The sequence below is a fragment of the Mirounga angustirostris genome, unplaced genomic scaffold (assembly GCF_029215605.1).
Source record: "Mirounga angustirostris isolate CCGP_5_RB_7025 unplaced genomic scaffold, mMirAng1.0.hap1 SCAF_15, whole genome shotgun sequence".
Taxonomy (NCBI): domain Eukaryota; kingdom Metazoa; phylum Chordata; class Mammalia; order Carnivora; family Phocidae; genus Mirounga; species Mirounga angustirostris.
The window spans coordinates 68,933,341-68,960,764 of NW_026991723.1; the positions used below are offsets into that span (position 1 = coordinate 68,933,341).

The 27,424-nt window shown below is 39.4% G+C and overlaps 1 long non-coding RNA gene across 1 annotated transcript in view; it reads right to left on the reverse strand.

Moving 5' to 3' along the window:
• Positions 1–989: 989 nt before the first annotated feature.
• Positions 990–27,424, reverse strand: part of LOC123849877 (uncharacterized) — a 29,195-nt gene continuing 2,760 nt past the window's right edge. Inside the window, exons 3-5 of the long non-coding RNA XR_010407799.1 lie at positions 13,830–13,943; positions 12,926–13,137; positions 990–6,426 (exon numbers count right to left, since the gene is read on the reverse strand). This is a non-coding gene — a long non-coding RNA (uncharacterized LOC123849877). The remainder of the gene's footprint in view (positions 6,427–12,925; positions 13,138–13,829; positions 13,944–27,424) is intronic.

Genomic DNA, 27,424 nt, shown 5'->3' on the forward strand with positions numbered 1-27,424 from the left:
ACAGTATGGATGGATCTAGAGGATACAATGCTAAGTGAAAAAAGTCAGTCAGAGAAAGACAAATACCATATAATTTAACCCATATGTGGAATTTAAGAAACAAAACAAAGAGTAAAAAAAAAAAAAAAAAGGAACAAACCAAAAAACAGACTGACTACAGAGAACAAACAGATGGCTACCTGAGGGGAGGTGGGTGAGGGGATGGGGGAAATAGATGATGGGAATTAAGAGTACACTTATCACGATGAGCAGAGTCATATAAAGAATTGTTGAATAACTATATTGTACTCCTGAAACTAATACAACACTGTATGTTGACTATGCTGGAATTAAAATAAAATAAAGTAAAATAAATAATAAAATGTGTGTGCATTATTATACCAACTTTGAAAACTAGAAAAGACTGGAAGATCTCAAAAATGAGTGTGAGAGTGGTGGTGTGATTATGGCTGATTTTTATTTCATTCTTTATACTTCCTGTGATTTTCAAAAATTTCTGTAATGAACTTAGAATTCTTTTATATAATGTAAATTACTTTTATAGAGAAACGTGCTTCCATTAGCAACTCTGTTTTTCAATTATATTTGTTAGTTATATTGGAATTAAAAACTCATTACATACATTAAATGTAACATTTTTAAATGCTCAGGGTATATATGCTCCCAACTGCTTTTAAAATGAAATTGTAATTAGATGGAATAAGAGAATTGAGACTGGAAAAGCTCTCTGAGGGTGATGGCAAAGGCATGAAATGCCCTATTTCAAATATTGCAAAATACCATACAAATGGTAATCTTGTGGACGTATTTTGCAGAACGCAATACAGATAAATTAAAACTTGACTTTAGATCTTCTCATAGATTTTAATATAAATGGAAAAAGTTTCCAAGTTTCAAATTGAGCTAAAAGTTCATTTTTACATTATATGAAAATGAGATGATAGGCAAATTGATATTGAGAATAAGATTATGAAGGAAATAGTCCACCTGCCTAAGAGAATATACTATTGACAAATAGTGGAACCAACCTTTATATACTTACAATATATGCATCAATTAACAATTAACACTCTAAGTATAGTTAACTCCATTTAGTGATGCAGAAGAAATGGAGAGAATTTCCTCCCATCTGACAGATTCTATTTTCTCTGCAAAGAGTGAGGCAAGATCATCTGAGAGTAAGGGGCCAGTGTGAAGTTCAGGGATCAAGGAAGGTAGAGAAGCATAAGGTAACTTTGCAGAGAATAGGACAGTGCACCCACCAGAAAAGTGTTATATTGCCATGGCCTCAAGGATGACTGTGGACTGAGATTATTTCAGTGATACAAACTGAATGGTCTCACTGAGCAAGCTGGACTCAGAGGATGCAAAGAGAAACAATTTTATTCTTCACCCCCAACTGCCCATCTGAATCCTCTCTTTTGCGCCTACTCTTCCCCACCCTTCAGATGAAACATTAGGAAGGTCTTCTGACTGTGATCATCTCAGATAACAAAATGTCCTCTGGTCACTTCATCCCAAAGAGCCTGCAGTGGGGAATGGGATGTTCATCTCTATTTCCCCATTCATGCTACTTCTCCCTGACCGCTGCTCCGTTCCCCCCACCACCTGACTTCTAATGGACCCTCCAGGATGGGGGCAAAGGCAACAGAATGGTAAGAAGAGGGAAGGCCTTATTTGACTGACACAGATATAAGCTGGTGTAGTTTCCCTTGACTGATGTCCCTCTCATGGGATCATATCCACAGCCTCCTCAGATGCTCCCCTGCTTGGACCCCTTCCATCTGTAATTCCTTTGTCTCAGGCGGTCCTCTCCTCGAACCAGCCCCATATGATTCCCTTCTGCTTCTCCACCCAGTGGAACCCCTGACCTCTTTTTGCCAAGGATACCTCATCGATTGCAGGAAGCCCTCTGGGTCAAGATTCCTTTCTAAACAAGGCAGACTCACATTCCTACCGTCGGTGTGACATTTGGCCCCTGAAAAAAAAAATGCAGCTTTGACCTGGCAGAGGCCAGAATGTGGTTATTTCCTAAATGCAGCCCTCTGCTGTGCTGACACGCAGTTCACTTCAGCAAACCTCTCATTAAAGACTTTTTTCCCCTAGGCATGAGTCTAAATGTCTGTCTGTACCCTCCAAGCCTCAAAAGCTACCTATCAAAGACGACTATGAAGCTCCCACATGGCTAGGGGGGTAAGTAGGAGGGAGTATCAGATAGAAAAAACTCACAGCTAAAGGTAAGTGAAAGATAAAGATCATAAAACCTGTTTCATCCACCTTCTTTAGGAGTCATGCATAGGGAGGAGCCAATAATTTGCTCTGGAATGTGACAGTATTTGGCATCCTTGGTCTTGGGGCCTCCGTGGAAACTAGAAGAGAGGCTTCTACCTTAACTTTATCTTTCCTCTGTGCAATTTTTTTCAGTACCACTCAGTCTCCTCGTTGGAGAGCAAGAAGATGGTTGGCTTCAAGTCATGTCAAATAGGAATGATGAAAATAGAGTGGCAAGGGGATTTGGGCCCTGGCAAGAGGGACGGAACTGATGCACCATGGAATCAAAGCTGGATAAGGAAGACAGTAAAGAAGGGCAGTGGACTAAAGGACTGAGGAGGTTGGAGAGTGTAGAAGGAATGGCTGAGCAAACATTCTGGAAAGATACTTTTAGCAGTAGTTTGGCTAAAGGGAACGGAGATGAGAAAGGGCTGAAGAGTCTTTGGGGTTTGCAGCCTGGTGGACTAGCCAGTGGTTATGGAATTGTTGGCAGGTGTAGAGTATCACAGAGGAGAGCTGGTTTTCAGGGCATAGTGCTGAACTCCACCTTGACTGAGCTGAACTTGAGAGGACAGGGAGACATCCAAGTGGAAATGTCCCTGGAGGGCTGGAACTCAGAACAATAGGGTTCAAGATGTACCTTTCACAGCCAGGACCAGAGGTACTATTGGCAGTGACAGGACTCATCGACTTCCCCAAAGGAGAAAGTAAAAGGCAGAATGCAGAGATTGAGGACCACTTGGGAAATGCACCTTGTTAGAAGGAACGGGTATGAAGAGAACCTGTTAACAGAGAGGAAACAGAGCTCTCTGTCATCCAAGAGAAAGGGCTGCATTTGAGAGTCAAGCTAATCTGTTCTGAAGAGTACTTCATCCAAAAATACCTCTTCTTCCTCTTCCTTCCTAATTCCTAATTACCTTTATCGCCTGGTTATGCAGCTAAATCTCCTCCTACCTCTTAAACTTGGTTTCCACATCCATAAAAGGAAGGTAATAATCGCATCTGCCTCTCAGGGTCGTGGGTGATATGCCTGGCACAGAGTACAAACCCAAAAAGTGTGAGCTATCCTTATTATCGTCGTCATTTTTTGTATTTGCCTCTAATCAACAGTCACTCCTTTACAAGGTAAGTATATCAAACTTATTTCCAGAGGCTTTGTCTTTTGTGTTTTGTTTTGTTTTGTTTTGTTTTTTTGCCTCTCACTTAGCTCTTCCCTCTGATACAAATGGCCCTGGGAAAGAGAGACTCACTCAAACACTGAGATTGCTAATACTCACGATTAAATAAATATGTTGTCATCATGATACTGGTTTGATTTTTAAGTCTAAAGTTCAGAAGTTACTAATTCCTCTGAGGGACTATGCCTACGGTTTAGAGACCTTGCCACCAGCTGGATGATGTTGCTGAATTATGACATTTATTTACTGCATTACTTTTCTACTGCTGTGTAACAAATTACAACAAATTTAGTGGCTTCCAAACAATATGCCTGTATTAGCTTACAGTTCTGTAGGTCATCTGGGCCCAAAATGGCTAGGTTCTGTGCTGGGGGGCGCTCACAAGGCTGAAATCAAAGTGTCAGCTATAGTTCTCATCTAGAGTTCAGAGTGCTCTTAAAAGCTCACTAGTTGTTGGTAGAATTCAGTTCTTTGTGGTTTTAGGACTGAGGTCCCTGTTTTCTCTCTAGCTCATTGGCTGGGGACCTGTCTCAGTTTCTAGAGGCTGCTCCTTTCCATTGGCAGTTCACTACATAGGTGTATGTATGCTTTCTTCTAGGCCAGCAGGAATGTTTCTCTCTCTTAAAAGACTCACCTGATTAGAGCAGGCCCACCCAAATAATCTCCCTTTTGCCATATAACATATCATAATCAATAGATTGATATCTCATCATGGTTATATGTTCCACCCACATTCAAAGAGGAAACGATTATACAAAGGCAAGGATCGCTGGACGTGATCTTAGAATTCTACATGCCACATTTACCCATGAAATGACATTGGCTTTAGGCACTGAACAAAGCACTGTGGGTGCAAAGACAGGTTAGATGCTGCCTTCTAGCCCCATAGCGTCCCACACGGGAGCCCCGAGCCCCATGTGGCTATCGAGCACTCAAAATGGGGCTAAGCCAAATTGTGATGTGCTGTAGGTATAAAATGCACACCAGACTTCAAAGAATGGGTACCGTCCCCAAACTGTAAAATATCTCCTTAATACTTATACATTAGTTACCTATCAAAGCCGTAATATTCAGGATATTGTGGTCTCGATAAACTACATTGTTAAAATTAATTTCACCTGTTCCTTTTCACTTTTTTTAGTGTCTACTTAAAAAAAAATTTTAAGTAAAAAATGTAACTTGCATGACTGGGCAGTTCTGGTGTAGACCACGAAAAAGCCAAGCGCTTCTGTGCGTACCAGGTGTCATGAGAGGAGAAGCCAGTGGGGTTTTGGGCACAAAGATGGAGAGGTCAGCTTTGCTGGGGAAGAGAGTGCAGACAGGAAAGGTGTCCCATTCACAGCAGACAGAGGGAGAGCATGCTTTTCCAGCAGTTCTTTTCCAATACTCAGGAATTCTTTATATAAAGCTGCAAAGCCACAGCTAGTGACTTGTTCATTTCATTTCATTTGCATTTTTTTGACTTCTTTATTTTAGAAGACACAATTCAAAGTTAGATTCTGAAACAAATATAAATGCCCAAATACAAACGAACGCTTGCCTAACAAACCTTTAAGTGTTCTCCATCCACCTGGGCCTTCTCCCTCTTTCTCTCGGACCCTCACAGACAGAACAATTCTCTCTCTCTGAGCTACTTCGGAGGGTCCAAAACTTCAAGGCTATCATCATAGAGAGCAGCCTGTCTTCCAAAGTCCTCATGGGCAGTGTTTCTCTGGCCTTTGATCTCACCAATAGAGGGCAGCTATTACCAGCTTAATTAGAGAGTAGTTATTACTTTCTTGGCCCTCCCAATTAGTTCAAAGAGCTCTCTTTGGCTTCCTTGATTTTTGACAAATCACAAAAAGAAATGTTGAAATGTGATCTATAAAACGTTTTCTGTAATGGCCTTTTTTTCCAGGGGGAGATTCCCTGTCAGTTAGTCCAGTCTAGTCTAAAATGTTAGACTCCATCCCACTTCCCATAAAGACCCATGTGAATAATGTTTACTCTTCAGACAAATACTTTTATGTGCAAACAGTTAATACCTGTTATGCATATACTATGTATTAGATGCTGTGCTCAGTATTTATATCATCTCATTTTATCTTTTACAACTCAGAAAGGTAATAATATAATAGTAACAATTATTGACTGCTCCCTATGTGCTAGGTACTTTTCTAATCTTTATTTGAGATGAAGTTAATTTCAGGATTACATGAGATAAAATATGGTACGTGCTAAGAACAGTGCCTGGCACTGGGAGATGTGCTCCATAAATGTTAACTAATATTTCATCCTCACAAAGATCCTGTGTCTTGAGGATTATCATTTCTATTTTACAGATAAATAAATTGAAGCTTGGAGGGCTTAAATTTCTTGCCTTAGATCAGTTGTTCTCCAATGATAGTGGGCACCAGAATCAGCCACGGGGCTGATTAAAACGGATTGCTGGGCCCCACCACTGAGTTTCAGCTTCAGGGGACCTGGGGTGAGCGCCAGGAATGTGCATTTCTAACAAGTTTCCCAGTGATGCCAGCAACGCTGCTCAGGGATCGCTCTGCTCTAGATCATACAGCTAATAAAGACTTCACCCCAGTGGTTCATGCTCTTTACCACAACTCAACACTCCTCTTTGTCATCTTATGTTAATGGAGCTTAAAGGGTCTACAAATCAAACTAATGTCAGAACTTAGACAACTTCAAACAAATCATAAAGGAGTTTTAAAAAACAGAATAAAATGGTTGATTCACACTACATATTGGGAAATCCTGACCCAAACAGGGCGTTAATTCCCTTTCTAAGAAGCATGCCATTCATAAATCCTCATTAGTAAGGGTCTTTTGCTCACTTCCAGCCACCACATATGCTGGCATAGATGAGTAATATCTCTTCAAATGTACACATAGATGGACCTTCCCAGGCAAATTACAGCTTCTTCCAGTGGAGGAATACACACCACCTTTGTGTTAAGGGTTTTCTCCAGGGAGGAAAAGACGGCTATGGGATTGAGAAGAATTCACAAGGGGTTTAGTTAGAATAGCAATGTTTTTGTTCTTTAAAAAAAAAAAAAAAAAAAAAAGTGAAACAATTCTGGCAAAATGTCGAGGTTAAAGCTGGTTGATAAAGTATACAGATGCTTATTACCTTATTCTCCACATTTTCCTGAGTCTTTGGACTATTTTCCAAATACATAACTTAAAAGGCCCTATGCTTTCTAGTTAGTAGGGAAAGCACATGGAGGAAAACCAGACACAGCTCCACCTCCCATGGGAGTCACTGCCCAGGGTAAGGAGGTGACCCTGAATCAAACAATTATAATGGGCACAGAGTTACAGACTGTGATCTGTCTTACAAGGCTAAGAGTGAGCCTGTGAGGAAGGCTTTTAACTCTTGTACGTGACCTAGACTTTGGGAGTCTAGGAATGCTATCCTGAGGAAGTGGAAATTCAGCTACGAGCTGCAGGACATGTACGTGTTAACTAGGAGCAGGTGGGTTGCAGCATAGAGAAAACTGTAAAAAATCCAAATGTGGGGAAGAAGTTTTCAAAGCAATGAAGGCATGTCTGTGGGTCTGAAGAACAGTGAGCAGGTAGAAGGATGACCTAAGGTGAAGCTCCAGAGTTTCTGCCATGAATACTTGAATTAGCGCTTTCATTGATCTCTCTTCCCTTTAGTGGTTGCTTTAAACTCCTGGATTATCAAAGGCCAACTATCAAAGGTCTTTTATTCAGACTTCTCTTTCTCATTACACTATTAACCTTATTTTGTTGTCATTTCCGGTGTCTCCCTGCCTAGTGCCAAGACTCCTTCACTGCCATAATCTCCAGCAGATGATCCCTTCTACTCAAGGAGGTTCATCTATGTTGACCGCGTTGGATTCAGCTGCCCCCCCCCATATGTTTCCCAACTGACCAATGTTGACCCATAGGTAGGGACAGCTCTACACCTCTATTCAGCAGGAAAACATTATAGAATATAAGACCTTCCACCTTCAACAACCTTAAAGATTTAAGGGTCAAAATTGTTCAGGGGGGAAATGATGAGGGAGCAGAAGGCTAGCTGAAGACAAAGCATAAGTTGACACCCTGCAACCTCTCCTCAACCCCCACTCCTGGGTGGGACATGTGTGACATTCTTCCAGGAATCTCCCAACTATCTTAATGTTAATATCTTGCTAGAGGGGAAAACAACCTTTACAACAGCGAGGCCTCTGATATCTTGTAGCTCCTCTCTAGCATTATCTTGTCGTTCCTCTTTAGCATATGAAAACCCTTTTGAAACCTCCCTTTTCCTTACTTCCCCCCCAACTCTGGAGTATATAATCAGCCACTCCTCAAGACCCCCATGCAGCAGCTCTTTCTGCCCATGGGTCCTGTCCCAGTGCTTTAATAAAACCACCATTTTGCACCAAAAAGAAAAAAAAAAGGCGAAGCTCCAGACGTGGACAATGGCCAGACCAGACTGAGGATTTTGGACTTGATCAGTATCTTGGCGGAATGTAATGAGCCTTCATGGTCCTTTGTAAATTGGCTGAAACTACAAATATCAAAGCCTTGACAATCAAGCATCTATTGTCTATCAAGTGGTGTACTGGCAAACTGGCTCTCCCAATTAAAAAAAAAGTCCTGGTTGCAGTGTGTGCCAATTTATGTGGTGTAAACACGCCCACCATGCCTGATTTCAAGCCATCCACGTGATGTTACAGAACAGAGTTGGGAAGAGATGTGTAGACAGGCTCTCATGAGCTGACAGAAGCTGGCTTCTGTTCACCATCGTATTATACCTCAATTCTAGACAAACTCTAAATAGCAATGATATTGTGTATGTTGGTATTAGCGAGAAACAAGCAGTTGGTGGTGCCAGACAGAATATAATCCATTTTTTTCACAGAGAATATAAAACGTTCTCTTATTTTATAAAGGAAGTCACCAGACGAATTTTAGAATTTGCCATTTGATGTAATCAAATCAGAACAAACTATGATTTCAATCTAACCTTGAGTTGATAAGCCTCATTCACCCTTTGTTTCCTTATGCGTAAAATGAAGACTCCCTCGAAGGGATGGAATCTTTATTATTTTATGAAATGAGGTCTTTTATAATCAAGATTTAATTTATGCTCATTAAGGGTTATAGCTTTCTAGTTTCCTTGTCAGCGTGTGGGGCAAGAAAGAAAAATCAGCCATCTGCTTGCTAGTGGTTGCTGACTCATAAATTGAAATATCCCCTCTTCTCTGTATGTCGGAGAATCACCACTGAGGTTGGTTAAGTGATTTGACTTTGCATTCTCAACACCTAGTCCTTAGCCGACTAAGAGGAGGCATCTAATAGATCAAATATCTATATAACTAGTGTAAGCATTCTTTAGATCTACAATATATTCCACCAGAACATGGGATTAATCTACAATTAAAATTTTAGACACCAATTTTATAGAGCCACTCTAGGTGATGGTTTACTATGTATGAGGTCCTTGGGCATCCCTGGCTTTCAAAAGAAGTTTAAAAGAAAAAAATTCAGTATTAACTCATGTATCCCAGTTTGGTACACCATACATGTTTTCAGTACCTTTATAAACCAGATTATACAGAAAGTAGAATTTCCTGATTGTGAAGGTTTTTTTAAAAGGCTGCACTGTAAGAGTAGTCTCCTTGACAGAGGATATAAGGCAGAATCCTCTGGGGTCATTGACAAGGGGCCACAATAATTTCCCTTGTAAAATATTCCTGTATGATTCATTTATTGCATGAAATAAAAGTGAATGGTAGCACATGCTTGTGTAGAATATCATTTGAAATCTCTCCAAGGACTTGTTATTACTTTAAAAACACCCCATTACAATAATTTATTGTGAAATCTTATTCACGTTTGCTTCAAGGGCTGTACTTGGAACCCCAAAGAGCCACCCAGGGGCACAGGCCATGGACTGGCCATATTGCTCTGGGAGACCTTCTAAATTTTTATTATGGACATGAATTTTCACACATTCTCCAAATCAGGGAAAACAGTACAATGAATTACCGTGTACCTATCTTCTAGCTTCAATAGTTACCAATTCATGGCTGATCTTGTTTTATCGTTACCCCCACCCCCTTCCCATTCATGCAACCCCACATTGAATTCCTGGGAGCTTTCAAAGAAAGTTATGGAATCTTATCCTGTGGCAATAACAACTACTCACCTTCCCTCCAGGAGACTAGACTTTCTTGTAACCTCAGAGTATGAGCATAGCCAATCAAAGAAGGAGTGAACACATTTTCCAAGGCATTCTATATACACGCTCAGGGTTTTTCATGAATCATATGAAAGAGAGTGACATTTTCGGCTCAAACTAAAGTGACTCATCAAGCCAGAGGGGTGGGTCATTAAGGACATATGACACCTTCCAGTCTAACCTGCTCTTCAACTGTCAACACCTGTATAGTCATCTGGCCATAAATCTCTCCCTGACCCTTCCATAATGAAAGATTGTTTACCAAATCCTGAACCTTACCAGTATAGAAAGAAATGGTTTCAATATTTACTACAGGAATCCTCAATTTTTGGAGAGTTTAAATTTAAATCAAATTCAAAAGCAAGTCCATACCTTTACTTTAGAAGTAAAGCAAACCATTGGAAAAAGCATTGGTTGAGAGAGAGAGAGACACTGATTCTTTCAACCAGGAATTCTGTATCTATCAATTTTTCTTAAACAATCAAGCAAGTTCCCACAGATATACGTATTAGGGTGTTGTTTACAATAAATTGAATGTTAGGAAAATGTTGGACACAATTAATTATCCAACAGTAGAAGGTTGTGAAAATAAATCATGGAACGTCCACACAATGGAATATTATGAAGACTTAATGAATGGTGGGGAAATATTTGTGATTTAGTAAGTAACAAAAAGAAGTTATCTTTAATAAATAAATTATAAAAACAAAAGAAATGACAGGAGAACCTACAGATTAAAAGACACTTAAGAGACATATTAACCACCGGCAATATATTATATCACCTTTAGAAGTCCCAAGTGCGCATACAGGCAGGTGCGCGCACACCTGAAAGTTGAGAACATTTGAACAACAGTCGTATATTGAATGATACTATGGCATTTTTACGATGATTTTTTAAATGTGATCATGGTATATTGTTATTTATTAAGTTCTGTATTTAGAGATGAAATGTCACATCGATGGTGTTATAAAGCGATAGATGAAACAAGATTTACAAAGTTCGAGGGTTCATTATACTCTATTGTCTCCTTATGCACACACTTAAAATTATGTACTGTAAAAAATATTTGAGTTATAAAACAGTATATATACTGTGATCCTATTCATTAATTTATTTTAGATATCTTTTCTCTTATTCTTCTCTATAAAACATGACTTAGCTTTTTAATATAGACATAATATACTGTTTGTAATAAATAAATTATTTAACAACTTGAACTAATTTATGCTAGACATTAATCACCCACAATTTGCTGTTTTCCCATTATTTCTAATATATCACTGAACTTAACAGTTCATGAACTGTTAAAAATAACAAGGTAAGACGTTATCGTCTCAAACTAAAATTGTTGATCTTCTATTAACCTAAGGCCCACACATCAATATGAACTGACTTTTCTCCCGTGGCCTAGGAGCAATTCATGACTGAAGTAAGCAAAGAGATAAACACAACTCTTTTGAAATCCTGGGCTTTCAAGTTTCAGGACAAAGCTAGACCTTCATAAACAAAACAAGGAAGTAATCTCCTAACAGGTGAGTGTAGAGAAAAAACAAAAACTTTATATAAATGATTTGGATGGTTTATAAAATTCTAGGGACCATTTTGCCTAAATTAGCAAGAAAATGTGATGTTTTCCAGGTACTAGTTTTGCTTTTGCTCTGTTAAGGTGGCTAGATTTATTTTGGATAGAGAAAAAGTAAGTCACCAAGAAACTACACCTTCAAACTCCTAAAAGAGGCATTTAAGCCTTAAGTGGGGCTTCTAGAAAGTGACTGTAAGCATATGAAATGGAATTAGGATAAATTTATAAAGTATTTATCATATCATAGCCTCTGTTGATGGGTATGTTGTGCTACGTAACTTGCTCCCACTTAAAAACTCAACCACAGCTCCTGTGTGCAGGAAAGAAAGCAGTTTGGAAATGGATTTTTGTGATTCTGCTTGTGTCCCTCATGGCTCCACATTTTTTAGCTGACTAGAAAATTCTGCTTGGCTTCTACTGTTGGTCTCCCCTCCCTGGTCCTCTCAGTGACAGGCCCTGAACCCCATTTTAGGTAATTAAGTTCTGTCTCACTCAAGCTTCTGAGCCCCAAGTACATTTCCTGTCCAGATTGAGTCTTCACCTCACCAGAGAGTGGGGTCTGCAATGGGCCTTCTTGCCCTGTCCTGAAGCCAGATGGGTGCAGGGAGCAGGATGATTCTCCCCTGACCCCTCCTCCAATAGCAGCTCAGGTCATGTGTTTTGGTTTCCAGTCAGCACCCAGAGAGAAGCCCCAAGTCTCAACCTTCTGCCTCCGGTCCTGGTGCTTGTCCTTAGTCCTCTAGTAACCACAGGCTGAGGTCTGGCTCCCTGCCTAAGGGACCACCTGGAACCACACTGCCCCCTGGTGGATGCTGTTCTTCATGCCTGGCAATCCCTGCAGCCCGCCTGCCCTCTGTCCACCTGTGGCACCCCAATATCTCCTTAGGTGGGGGCTGAACATCATTTGAACTGTTGGATACTCCTCAGTGGTGTGCTGACTGGATAAATTTTCAGGCTTTTTACAAGTTGGACTGTTAAACACAGCCATTATTAAAATGTATATGATATAAACATACAATTAATGTACATTAAAAACAAAGGTCATAAATACGCAAACTCATCACTTCTCAATATGATATAAAATACAATTAATTTACATTAAAAACAAAGGTCATAAATACGCAAACTCATCACTTCTCAATAATCCTACTACATTTTGCTATTGTCTATGATTGTGAGTTATTCACATCTATTGTTATCTGGATGGTGGAAATGACTCCACTTGTCAAATCATGGTTAAATTGCAACCACAGGTTGGCTATGGATACAAGAGTTCAGCAAAAATCAGCGAGAACATTCAGTGAGAATCAACTGGCTACATGGAATTTGAAAGAGAGTATTGTGTGTTTTATTATTATTTATAAATTGTGTGCTACACACCCTTTATATCAGTAAAACTTATAAACGGGTATCGTTTTTTTCCCAGATTGCTCATTATTGACCAGTTTGAAGCATACTACAGTATCCCTTCCTCCCACTTAGGGCCAGTTCTACAGACTGATGAAATTCTCCCAGTTCTGTCACCTTGCATTACTACCTCTGAGCCAGTTAGAGCGTGGGACTCTCACATCCAGCCCCCTCTTGTTTTATCTTGTCCAGGTCAAAGGATATCCACTGGCAGAACACACCTGGCCTCTTCTTTCCGTCACACATTCCTCTCCCACTCCCCCCCCCCCCCCGGGAGATGAATTGACTTACCTGGTTGGTGAGTTTAGAAGGAGAAAGAAGTCATGCATGGCCTAGCTCTTGTTTCTGTTCCTTTCCTTAGAGAATACCCACAGAAAGAGGCATCTTTCCGCACATGGGGGAGGCTGCCATGTTCTGGTGTTGCCTGAGGCTGGTGAGTAAGTTGGTCGAATGCTGGAGTTTGATGTTGAGAACTCCACTTGCTCAAAGATAGAAGTCAAGCTCTGTAAAGTAGCATTGATCAGTAATGAGGGCCATATATTGGCCTCCACTGATGACTCCTTTGTCTTAGATCTCCCCTGGTTTAAAAATGCAATGGGAAACAGGAGTGCTCTTTTTTGGGCCCCTTAGAAACTCCAGATGTGTCCTCCTCTGCCGTCAGCCTTTGCTCCTGAGGTCCTGAATGCCCTTGCGGCTGTGCCCATATGTATTGGTACACATAAGCCTTTTCTAAGATTAGAAAACTTGAATGGCAAACTTATTTGATTCCAATTCCTTTTATTACCAATATGTATGTGTGATGATAATAATAATGCTGACATAACTGGGCACCTTTTGTATGCCAGATATTGTGCATACAAAGATAGACCCTGTAGAACAATTCTTTTAATGACCTAGAGCATTTAAATAACTTTCCCCAGGTCACAAAGTGACCAGGCTAGTTGTCTGATTGCAAGGCCCTTGCTCCTTCCATTACACTTCCTCTTCCTTTTCTTTCTTCCTCCCACCCCCATCCCTCTAGTCTTCCGACCTCTCCTCTCTCTCTCCTCCTCTCCTTCACCCATCCTTCTACTACATTCCCTCATTTCCATATTTTCTAGCCCTTTGATACAGAAAACTAAGACAGCATTTGAAACCTCAGATTGCAGTGTGTGCGTGCTTTTATATATATATATGAAATCCTACAAAATCTTACACCAACAGCTGGGACCTCAAGAAACTTGGCAGCAAGCAGAAGGAAAATTGTGGCTGTCTTTTTAGTATCCTCCTCAGGTTTCTGATAAGGAATGTTCAGCATCCATTCAAGGTCCTGGGGGAGGAGGTCATAAAGAAAACAGTATGTGAGAGAGACCACAAGACTTCATCAAGCTGGGGTCTGTCCAGGCTTGACCTGGGGCTGGGCTCTATGTAGAAAATGCAGCCTTTCCTTAAATGGAGTGTTTGCTGTTACCTCCGAATTAAGGTCTCTTTCCCTGGGGTCAATAGTTGTGTAATAGGTTCAGGGATTGAGCAAACAGTTTGCAAATTACTTGGGGAATGATTGAGGGAAGGGGAAGAATACACACACACACACACACACACACATTATCAATGGGGGTAATATCACCCTCAATGGGGGGTGAAAATTGGTTCTTGGGGGAGAAGGTGAAAAAATCTCACTCTCTTCACATATAAATCATAGAAAGTACCTTACATGCATACAGTACCTAAACAAGCACCCGGTATTATCTGTGGTATTAAAATGTCATAGAAGGGATATTAAGAAAAATATGTCTAAGAACGGGGAGCCATTCTTAGGGGAGCAATAATTTGTAATGGTTGAAAAGCACTGATGTATATAAAGAGCCTAACAGAGTATGGACATATGGTACGTATTCAAAACATGTGAATTGTAGTTGGTACTGTCATAGTTATTTGTTATTAATGCCGGTCCTACAAACTTGCTAGAGAACCATGCCATCCCATCATGGTCAGGGTGGATAAGGGTGTACTGTGGCTAATTCCCAGATGAATTTAGCTTAGGGTGGATCCTGCATAAGCTAGAGATCCAGGGTTCTAGAAAATAAGCAGATTCTTGCACACCACTGGGCTGACCTCTGGGTGCCCAGAAGCACTTGTTCAAGTGTTAAAATCCAAAGAACAAGGCATGGCACAGATGACTGTAGGAAGCTTACAGGCCAGCACAATGCCGACTTTAATCTTCTGGGGAAAGGAAATGTTCCCGAATTCAGTTTCTTTCTGGCCAAGTACTCCATCACCAAGTTTTGCACACATGCCTTGTTTCTCCTTTCAGAGGACCTGGCTTCCAGGAGGCACTCAATAACTGAGTTAATACAGGGTTAGGGCCAATGTTGAGCAAATTCTCATGCATGCTCCATGTGCTCTGCAGCGGGGAGGAAAACTAAATAATCTAATGACTATTCTTAAAACCTATGTTTGTTCTACTTTTAGCTTACAAAGTGGTCTCGTATATAGTATCTTATTAAATCATCACAATAACTCTATAAGGTCAGTATTCTCTCCCCATTTGAAGGATAAGGAAGCTGAGGCTTGTAGAGTTCACTTATTTGTCCTCCTTAGCTACCAAATAACAAGTAGCAGAGCAAAATTCCTTTCTACTGTACTACACCACTTGTAATAATGCTCTCCTACAGAGGAAGAAGACAAATGAAATGATAAAGTTATGGAGGAAAAGCCAAGCACTGGGACTTGGGGAACCCCTTGTAAGGGATATAGTAATGCCTGTGAATTGACACAATCAAGTCATGCAAGAAGGGGTGTTATCTTCATGGAGTACAAATCTAGCACATGGCAGATCCTGCTGAGGCTGGTCAAAGGTATCACCTGCCAAGTTACAGGGAAATGAAAGCCCATCAAAATAGACTATGGAAGCATCTCAAGATGATGTGAAATTTGGGACATAAAAGACTTAGGGGCACAAATGTTTAGAACAAAAATATGATATGAAAAGTGAACCACTAGGTACACACTTGGTACAAATTTTTATTTCAGGGCCACAGCTTCAAATGTAGGAATGACAGATATTTGACTGGGAATGAAGAGAATTTTTCAAAGACTGAAAAGAATGTGTTTAGTCAGATACCAACTCATCTGGCCAAAGGGGCTGTAAATGGAAAACAGATGGGAAGGGAGAAAAAAACACCTAGATTAAACTGAAATGGGTTTCCATGAATGACATTAAGGAGGGTCTGGGAAGAATTTCAATAGCGAGGGAGGTGCCGAGTGATTCAATAAGAAAACAATTGGGAAGGACATCAGAAAGAAAGCGTAGGCAGCAGATGTCCAGATATCATGCACAGAACACAAGCAACACAGCAACTTTGATATTTAGCACAGGGCGACAAACAAGACCTCACAAATACCACTGAGAGTTGGCGAGATGGAACAGATCCATGGGAACACAGTGATAGAAGGGTATGCTGTGCACAAAGACCTGTTGGAAGGAGATGGAGCAGCACTGTAGGCTGTGATAACAATAGATTCAGAGGACTCTCTGAACACTTGGATGAAGATGAAAGAAGAGAAGAACAGAAGCGATGTTTTCATGGATGCAGAGCTGAGCCACATGGAAGAAAGCCACAAAATTGGCAGAGCGTACACAATACAGATAACATTTGGATACTTCATTCAGATAAAAGCAGAGTTTTTCACTTGTCTCCCTAACAATTTCATGTCCTAGAGGGTAAAGGAAGTAATAGAAATAATTGTGCTCTGATTCCAACCAATGGGAAGAAGCCATTCTTCAGAGTGAAAGGGATGGGAACCTGGAAGAACATGGCCATATCACCTTCAAAGTAGGGCAAGACTGAGCTGGATAAAATGTGTACAGAGGACTTTAGGAAGATAGACTTCAACATATATTTTTTTAAGATTTTATCTATTTATTTGACAGAGAGAGACACAGGGAGAGAAGGAACACAAGCAGGGGGAATGGGAGAGGGAAAAGCAGGCTTCCCTCAGAGCAGGGAACCCGATGTGGGGCTCGATCCCAGGACCCTGGGATCATGACCTGAGCTGAAGGCAGACGCTTAACAACTGAGCCACCCAGGTGCCCCTATCTTTTAATTTTTTTTAAATACAGGCACAATTCCACAAGTTTCCAAAAGAAGACAGAACCAGGAAGTGCTCAGAAATATGACCTTGGGCAACTCCAGTGAGGAGAAAAATGTGGGGAGATTCTTAAAAAAATTAAAGTGATGACATAGAGCTCTTTAAGCTAGGATACAGAATGAATGATGAGAAAGACAGAGGCAAATGACAATTCTACAAGAGTGACATGGAACCACACAAATAGTAGGAGAAATGTTCAAGTACTGGAAGAATGAAAGCATGCAAAAACGGTAAGAACCAGAGAAAGTGTTATGGACCCAGGGAATTATGATAATGGATGGTAGAAAGGATGTAATATTTCTCAAATGATGTCACATTCCTTTAGGTTCTGATAAGGACTGCGACTATGGGGCTGAAAACACAAAAGTGTGTAAGAGTATGGTGAAACCCAAGTTTGGGGAAAACATTACCGATCCCTTTTAGAATCTAATCTGGGACCAGACTTGGTGGTCCAGTCTATGGATCAAGTGGCATACATTTGCCTATCTCCAAACTTTCTTCCTACTATTATTAATCATATTTCAGCAAGTTGATCTTAAAATTCTTGCAGAATCTACATGATATCATTCTTTTGGGTCAGAAAAATTTCTCCCAATTGCATTCTCTCTTTTACTATCAGAGTTTTATAACTGATACATTAAAGCTGGTTTTAATTGAAGGTTTAACTGGCTACAGAAGGATAGTTTGTAAAGTCCTCAGCAGGATCCTGTTTATATCTCTAGGCAAAGAAATCTTAATTAAGGTATTCCACCTTTACCAGTGAAAATTGAAATATGTTGGAGTTTCTTAAGAGTTGTCTAGTTTCTCTTAAAATAACTTGGAAAAATGAGTGTCATCTTTTATAACAACTATGGGGTTAGCCCATAATCAATACACTATTTTATGACATTCAAGAACAGGCAAAACTGATCTGGGGGGATATAAATCATAATAGTGGTTGCCAGGATAGATGGGGCAGGGATAAAATGGAAAGGGACCCTAGTGAACTTCCTAGCATGATAGCATATTCTATTTTTCTTTTTTTTTTTTAAGTCTTTTTTTTTTTAAGTTTTATTTATTTGAGAGAGAGAGAGCATGAGAGGAGAGAGGGTCAGAGGGAGAAGCAGATCTCCACTGAGCAGGGAGCCCGATGTGAGACTCGATCCTGGGACTCCGGGATCATGACCTGAGCTGAAGGCAGTCACTCAACCAACTGAGCCACCCAGGTGCCCCATATTCTATTTTTCAACTGGAATGTTGGTTACATGGATATATGCATTTGTCAAAACTCATCAAACTGTCACTGTCACTGTATGTAATTATCCCTCTATAGAGTACATAGAAAGAATATAATAACTCTGGGCAGTGATATGAAGAGAAAAAGGAATAATTTTCTGTGATGACTTGACAGTAATTAAATAAAGTTAACATAGTCAAGGAATCAGAGAAAAGCAGAGGCTCAGAGTTTAAAATTACCAGTGCTCTCGAAGTAGATTTAGAGAAAAGTATGTCTCACCAACACCCTCGAGTTGTTAAATTTCCCATCAGCAAAGTTTTCCCTATTGTGGAGAAAGGGCATCATTACCTTATATCCAAGTACCAGTGGTTTACAAACTTCTGCTTTGTAAAAGTGCTTGTTAAAAATGCAGTTTCTGGGTCCATGCCTGGAGATTCTGATAAGGTAAATCTAGGTTAGTGTCTAGGAATCTGCATTTCATAAACACCCTTGGTAGTTTGATGTAGGAAGTCCATGAACCTACACTTTGAGAAATACATCATTTGAGAATCAAATCATAAAACTAGTTACTACTTCCTCAAATTTCAGTCTCTCCAGGCAATCTTCTGATAATAAAGCATTTTTCCATGCCTTCACAGAAAAAAATGTTGCTTCCACCAACACATGTATTCCAGCTGACATGACAGTACTTTCTCATTCTAAATATTAAACAGGCATTGGTTTTGTATCTCAGTTTGATGAGCTTGGTAAATATGGTTTGCCCCTTTTAAATGGACGTGTTTACCAGGTGATACTGAAAAACCATGCTTCTTGAACTGTGAGAAAGAGAAATATGATTTGTGCCAAATTTACTGAGATAAAGGGTATTTCCAAAATTTCCTCTTTAAAGAAATTCTATGCTTAACATCGTTACTGCTGCCATGTTATTTTTTTTTAATTAATAAACTTTATTTTGGGGGCACCTGGGTGCCTCAGTCAGCTCAGTGTCTGCCTCGTGATTTTGGCTCAGGTCATGCTCTTGTGGTTCATGAGATAGAGCCCCATAGCAGGCTCTTCGCTCAGTGGGGAGTCTATTTGGGATTCTTTACCTCTTCCTCTGCCCCTCCTCCAACTCATGCATGTGCACACATGCACTCTCTCAAGTAAATAAATCTTTAAAAAGATAAACTTTATTTTTTAGAGCAATTTTAGGTTCACAGCAAAATTAAGTAGGAAGTACAGAGAATTCCCATGTATCCTCTATCTTACACCCTAACAACACCTTTCCCACAATGGACCTTCTGTACCATGATTGTACACTTGTTATGTTCCATGATACTACAATGATACATTATTATCACCCAAAATTCATAGTATAAATTAGGGTCCAGTCCACGTTGTACATTTTATGGGTTCTGACAAATGTCATGTTCTTTTAAGCAATTGAACTTAAGAATAAACATGTGTAAATTAATATTTTCATTTTAAACCTAATTCTATGGATTTTTCAAAGATTTGTGTTGTGGCTTTCTGATTCTAAAGATTTTATTTATTTATTTGAGATAGAGAGAATGAGAAAGAGAGCACATGAGAGGGGGGAGGGTCCGAGGGAGAAGCAGACTCCCTGCCGAGCAGGGAGCCCGATGCGGGACTCGATCCCAGGACTCCAGGATCATGACCTGAGCTGAAGGCAGTCGCTTAACCAACTGAGCCACCCAGGCGCCCTGGCTTTCTGATTCTAAATAAATGTTCATTATTGACATTTTGGAAAGTGGGCACATTTTTAAAAAATTACCAGTTATTCTCCTACTCTAGGCTAAGCACTGTGAATATTCTAATTTTTTAAGTCATTATTCTGTCTTTATGTACATGTATTTATTGTGGTGGTAATGGTTGTTTATTTCTTTACAAAACTGGGATTACACTATACAAACATCTCCTAACATTGTATCATTATATCATATTTTAACAGTAGTAACTTTCCTCTGATTTTATTTTTCTTCTTAGCATTTATCACCACCTTACATAATATATGTGTCTGCCTATTTATTTTCTGTCATCTCCTGAATGACTGTTCCAGGGGAGTAGTTGTTCCATAAGAGAGTTCTGTTCACTATGAAAACCCAGTACCTATAATACTGCCTGACACACATTATTTACACATATTTACAGAGTGAATGAATAAATGAATGAGTGGCATTTCATTGTCAGTAAATATGCTCCAAAATCATGACTGTCAGTGACTAAGCAATTTTAACAAATATATACAACATAATTTGTTGAAACATTCTTCTGGCATTCAACAGTAGGGCTACATTCACCTTCCAGTTCTTATTATTGTAATTCACAATGATATGTAAATATTACTTGTAAAAGGGAGTTCATATTTCTGAATATTTCCTTAGGAATAATACCTAGAAATAGAGTTATTATGTCAAAAATTATAAAAAATCTTAAAGACCTTTTCACATATTGCCAGCTTCTAAGAGTGTGTAGGGGATGAGAATATGCCACCCCAAAATATGCCACTTTGGCATAAGGATTATTTTGAGCTGGAGGCAAATGAGAATTGACAGATGCAGAAAGAAATCTACCCAGAGCCTCCCTTATCTGACTAAAAGTAGGAACTTCTGAGAAATGAGGACTGCCATAACTCCCCTCTCCCAGGGAAGTTTTATAGCCATGAAAAAGACAGAAAGCCAACACTGAGATGGACCTGCACAAACAAACCTACTCCATTAGTTTCCCCCCAATGTTTACCTTTCCATAGTTTGCCACCCTAAGAAGCCTATAACCCTTTTCCTTTATCTTGTCACTTCTCTAGGAATTTATTGTGCTTTTCTAAGATGCTATATAAGCCCAAGTTCTAACCACCTCTTTGAGTTATCATCACTGAGTTCTCCTATGTATATATGCAATGCAGGTGTTATTAAATTCTTGTTTCTCTCTTGTTAATCTGCCTTGAGTTGGTCTAATCTGCAGGGCCCTAGCCAAGGAACCTAAGATGGATAGAGGAAAAAAGTTATTTTTCTCCCCATCAATGTAAAAGAGGAAGTCGCCAGGACTTTTAAAGGCTTAGATTCAAATGGCACAGCATCACTCTCACTGATCTACTGGCTAAAGTCCTGCTTTTGATGTGGGAGGGGACTATACAAGGATGTAGTGCCAACAAGCCTTGTTCATTGGGAACATTTTTATGTAACTATTACATCACCCTTTTTGGTTTTCCAGAGTTCTTATGGCTTTTCTTTTAATCAGATTATTTCAAAAAGATTTGGAGGAGAGAAAAAAATAGTGAATTCTTCATTTTAATTCACCATCTTCAAAGTAGAAGTTGAGTATGTGCTTTGAAAATGGCTATGTACATTATTTCGGGGTATTTATATCATTCTCTTTTTATATATGTGTATTTATATCATTCTCTTTTTATACATATGTTTTGTGTAATACAACATTTACAATAATCCTCATTTTCCAATTCTGTCAATATCACTTAATTGAAAAAATATTTTTTCTTTGACAATGAAATCCCTTAGAATAAGTATATTCAATTCCATAATTCAATAAACATTTTTTAAATGCCTATTATGAGCTGGCCCTACAATTAAGGTGCAGGGTAATATTTTCAATTCAATAGTCAGTAACTACAAAGCATTTTTTTTTTTAAGTGCATTGAACTCTTGTTAAATGCATGGTACTGAGGGATATAAAGGATTATAAGACACAGCACTCTTCAAGGGGCTTTGCAATATGGAAAATTATCAAATGTAATAAAAGTGAACATCTAGTATCCACATGCAAAAGAAGGAAACTAGACCCTCCATAACACCATATACAAATTTGACTCAAAATGGATCAAAGACCTAAACATAAGATCTAAAACTATAAAACTTTTGGAAGAAAACGTAGGGGAAACCTTCATGATATTGGAAGTGACAACAATTTCTTGGACATGACACCGTAAGCACGGCTACAAAAGGAAAAATAGACAGATTGGACTTCATGAAAATTAAAGAGCTTTGTGCAACAAAGTACACTACTATGGTCTGAATATTTGTGTCCCGTCAAAATTCACATGTTGAAATCCAAACCCCCAAGGTGATGGCATGAGGAGGTGGGGCCTCTGGGTGGTGATTAGGGCATCAGGGCAGAGCCCTCATGAATGAGATTACTGCCCTTATAAAAGGGACTCTGGAGAGAGCTCTCATCCCTTCCACCATGTGAGGACACAGTGAATGAAAAGACTGCAATCTATAAACTAGGAAGTGGGCTCTAACCATGCACTGAATCTTCCAGTACCTTCATCTTGGACTCTCCAGCCTCCAGAACTGTGGGAAATAAATGTCTTTTGTTTATAAACTACCCAGTTTACAGTATTTTGTTATCGTGGCCCGAATAGCCTGACAGATACTATTAATAGAACTAAAAGGCAACTCACAGAATAGGTGAAAATATTTCCAGATCACATATCTGACTAAGGATTAACAACCAGAATACATAGAGAACACCTAGAATTCAACAACAAAAAACACCCCAATTCAAAAATGGGCAAAGTAATTGAATAGACCTTTCTCCAAAAAAGGTACACAAATGGCCATGAAGCACACGAAAAGATGCTCAGCAGGATTTGAATTCTTGAGAGGCAGAAGTGATTTGCCCACCACATTGGCAAAAAAAGGAAATTACAGAGCCTATTAAGTGTTGGCTCGGGCCAGGGGAAAGTGGTTATCTCAAACAGTGTTGATGGGAACATACATTGACATGGCAATGTGGATAGAATTTTGGTAGGACCTATTAAAAATACACAGTCTCTACAACCCAACAACTTTACTTCTTTGCATTTTTCACAGAAAAATTCTTTTTTTTTTAGATTTTATTTATTTGACAGAGAGAGAGACAGCGAAAGAGAGAACACAAGCAGGGGGAGTGGGAGAAGGAGAAGCAGGCTTCCCACTGAGCAGGGAACCTGATGCGGGGCTCCATCTCGGGACCCTGGGATCAGGACCCAAGCTGAAGGCAGACGCTTAACGACTGAGCCACCCAGGCGCCCCTCACAGAAAAATTCTCAGACATGTGCACAGAGAAAGGAAACTGAAGCACAGGAAGATTAAGTAACTTGATCAGAGTCATCTCATAATTGACATGAGGGTTAAAAGTCAATCTATTAGGCATTTAGAAAAACACCTGGGCACATAATAAGCACTACTAATTGTATTTTTGCCATGAATTTTCTGTATAAACTTTTTATGCTTTTGCTTAATTGGATCACAATGCTTTTTTTTCCAATTTGTGAGTAATTTATATATTAAGGATATTAAATTTGTCACATGTTAGAAATATTTTCCAGTTGGTTGCATGCTTGTTATTCTGTTTACATTGCTATTACATGATGAGGTCATGAAATCTTTATGTAGTCAATTCTATTAATTATATATAATTATATATATGTTTACATATAATTACATATATAGCTAGTTTATATATAAACTAGAAACTATAAAACCAATTTCATACAACAATAACTACACAAGAAAAGATGTCAGTGGGACAACTACTATCTAAACTTCAAACACTTTGGGTCCTGGGGCTCTTCTTAATTAATATATAGTGTAACAACTCTGCAAAACACAAGCGGGCACATATTGCAAAACCAGAAATAATCAACATGGGTCCATAGAAAAGGAACCCACACTTTCCATTTAAAGTTTAAAAAAGATGTTCTTTAAATGCTCTAAATAGAGTTTCTTCAGAGAAGCTCATAGAATTATATTAATTTATTCATAGTTTCATTTATGACAAGATAACATTCTAATTCTAACACAATTTTCAGAACATTTGGCCAATACATAGACTAGATAACTGGCTGTGGAAGAGAGAGCTGAAAAGATGCCGAGTCCCTGCGTCCATCTCCCAGCCCACCCAGAGTTAATCAAACTTCACTGCCTTCCTGAAGCCTGCCCCAATCCCAACACATCACACAGCTCCTTGCTTGTTTCTCCTATTAATCTCTTGAGGGCAGAGACAGCCCGAACTAGGTAGGGCCTGGCATATAACTGCTTCCCAATGAATACAGGAGGATAAATGATAATAAACTAATTAACAAATAAACATGATTTCAACAAAAAGCCAGCTATGATTTTTAGCTCCAAAGACAAGTCAGGTATACTTGAAATAAACTCATGAATTAAAATCAATTTTAGCTGGAAATGAAAAAGCCTGTCAAATGAGAAACAGAATGTTGAGCTGGGAAAAACACGAAAACAAAAGTACCAAAACTGTTTAAACATATTGGACTTTAGCAAAAGATCTATTTCACAATTTATTGCTAACAGTTTTTTAGTCTTGCAAAACTAATGAGAAAATCAGTTCAAATGAGAAAAAGGAATGTTGGGGTTGTGTAAATGATACTGTTTAAACATAAAACATGTGAATGCCAGGCCTTTGCCCCACTGGCTGGGTGACTACACCATTAAATCAACTTTTCAAGTCATAGATAGGCTGAGGAAAGTCGTTTTGGAGGTATTCATGTAGAGTGTATGAGAACTGAAATTTGAGAAGTTAAGAACCAGCTATATTGCTAAATGGCTTTCCAAAAGGTTGTAAACCCACTAGCAAACTATGGAAACATCTTTCCCGCACACTTTTGGTATTTGGGGAGGTTACGGAGTCTTAATTGTTAATTTTAACACAAAAGTATCACCTTGTTTTAATTTGCGTTTATTCATGGGTGGCTCATTTTCCCTTGCATTATTGAGTTCTGTTTCTGTTTCCAGGCACTTTTCCTGGTGCTTAAAGTATGTGAGGGAGCAAAGCAGACCAATAGCCCTGTCTTCTAGCAGGGGAGACAGACACTAGACAAGAAACACAACAGATAAATAAAGTAGCATGTTAGAGGACAGTAAGTTTAATAGGGGAAAAAAGGAAAGCAGGGTAGGGAGCATGAGCATGCTGGATGGGGAAGTGTGGGGCATTTTGTCATATTAATAAGTAGGATAAAGGGGTCAGGGATAGGTTTCACTGAGAAGGTGAAATTCGAACAAAGATTGGAGGAGGTGAAGGAGAGGGTTTATCTATCTACAGAAGAGTGTTTCAGGGAGACAACAAAAGACCAGGGTGGGAGTGGACCTGGCCAGTTCAAGGGACAGTAAGGAGTCCAGTGCAACTGGAACACAGTGAACTTGGGGAAATGTGTAGCTAACAAAGTCAGGAAAGTAATGAACAGGACGAATGGCATTGTAAAGACTTGGGATTTTACTGATTGAAGTGGGGAACCATTACAGGGTTTTGCGTGTAAACGAACTCATCTGGCTACTGTATTTAGAATAGACTTTAAGGATGTAAGTGTAGAAATATGATGGGCACATGAACGGAGTGACCATGGTGGCAGAGATGGAGACTAGGCATAGTCTCTTGGCATGAACTCTCAGTAAGGCTGATCTAGTTACCATCACCTCTGAATATCTAAACTGCCAGAAATAGAGACCAGTATTGAATTCTCAGTATAGTACTATTCTTTAAATGATCAACCGGCCACTTAGTGGGAAGTTGACTGTGTTGCGCCATTTGCATACTGGAGGGCCAATTTGTTCTCACAAGAATAGACACTTATTCTTGGTGTAGGTTTACATTTCCTGCCAGCAGAGCTTTGGCCTGTATCATCGTACAGGAGTTTACAGAGTACCTGATCCACAGACACAGAACCCCACCCATCATAGCATCCAACCAGGGGGCCCACTTCACAATGGAGGTTTGGGAATGATCCCATGATCATAGGACCTGTTGGTCTTTTCATATACCAACCTTTCCAGAAAAGCCAATCTGAGAGAGCAATGGAATGGCTTGCTGATGGTACAGCTAAACTACCATGTCTGAAGCAATACTGTGCAGGAGGGTTTCATTCTCCAGCATGCAATCTGCACACTGAATCAGAGAACCCTATAGGGCACTCTGTCTCCAGTAGGAAGACCAGCTGGGTCTAGGAACCAAGGCACGGAAGCAGGAGTAGTTCCATTTACCACTCCCAGTGACCCACTGGGTACCTTTCTGCACCCTTGGAGGGGCACCCTACAGAAGCAATGACCTTGTATCAAGAGCACTACCAACCACAAAGAAGAATAAATTCCCTAACTTCACTCTTTTTGCTCATTCCTATGTCCTGCAAGGACTCCCCAGGAAGCCAGTTGTGGTAGTCCACATAGGTCAGCCTTCTTGGAACCAATTGCTGGGCAAAGAAGAGGGAAGAAAGAATGATGGGGAAAAGAATGAAAGCTATCTGGCACCATTCTCTGTAGCAACTCTATTTCTTCTGAGCACTACTGATCCTCTTCATGTGCTTTTTAAAAAAATACCACTTATCACCTGATAGATTAAAAATACCTTTGATTTTTAGTTCATTATCTATTTATCTACCATCCCATGAGAATATAAACTCCATGAGGGCAGGGACTTTGTTTTCTTCCCTATTGTATCCCCAACACCCAGAAGAGTTCCTGGCATGGGGAGTCTCAATAATTATCTGCTGAATGAATGGCTTGAAGTCTGGCATTTTTGCCCTAGTATTTTTTAAGTCAGCAGTTGCTACATCTCAGGTTGCTCATCTTCTTCCCTGAAATCATTTGACTGATTTCCAAAAACACAAGCAAAATTACCTGGCTTGTTCCCAAGTACTTGGAACCAATGACTCCCATCCATCTTTTTATCTTGGCCCAATAGCTCTTGGAGAAGCCCAAGGCCTATCCTACAAGGCCTTGCTCACAAGCATCCTCACCTCGGTGGCCTTTGTATTGGGAGGGTCGGGGGTGAAGTCCTATCATCTGTCATGTGAACTATGAGACTCTAGGTAAAGGCAACTACGTCTAACAAGGAGGCATACAGCCGGTCCAACCTGAGCTATTGGGCCAAGAGTGGTTATGTCTGGCATACAGTTTTACCAGAAATTAAAAGAAAACAAAAACAACTTTTTATCTGAACACTGTACTTTAGAAAATGTATCCGGTGAATCTTTCAATTGGCATTTAAAATCTACTGTTGCCACAACTATTTGGGGGATACATTCTTGTACATACCTAAAATATGTCTAAAGACACTCAAAACAATTATTATTTCTAGGAAGTGGGCAGGGGGATTTATTTTCAATCGATCCCTTTCTATACCGTTTTTTATTTATTTTGCCATGAGCAAAAGATTTTTAAAATATATACACTAATATATAGAGAGGCATCTCTCACCTCCCTTTTTCTGCAGATGGATAATAGCAGTTGTAGCAGAAAAAAGTTTTAATATTATAACAAATAAAGTTATAATGAAACACATTTAATATTATAAAAATAAATAACTTCTAATTTAATTATAATAAATGAATTAAATTTATAATAAAACTATAATAAATTATAAAATGGTTTCAGATAGTTTCTTACAACTGTTTAAATTTCAACTAAATTGACTCATTTTAATTAAAGTGACTT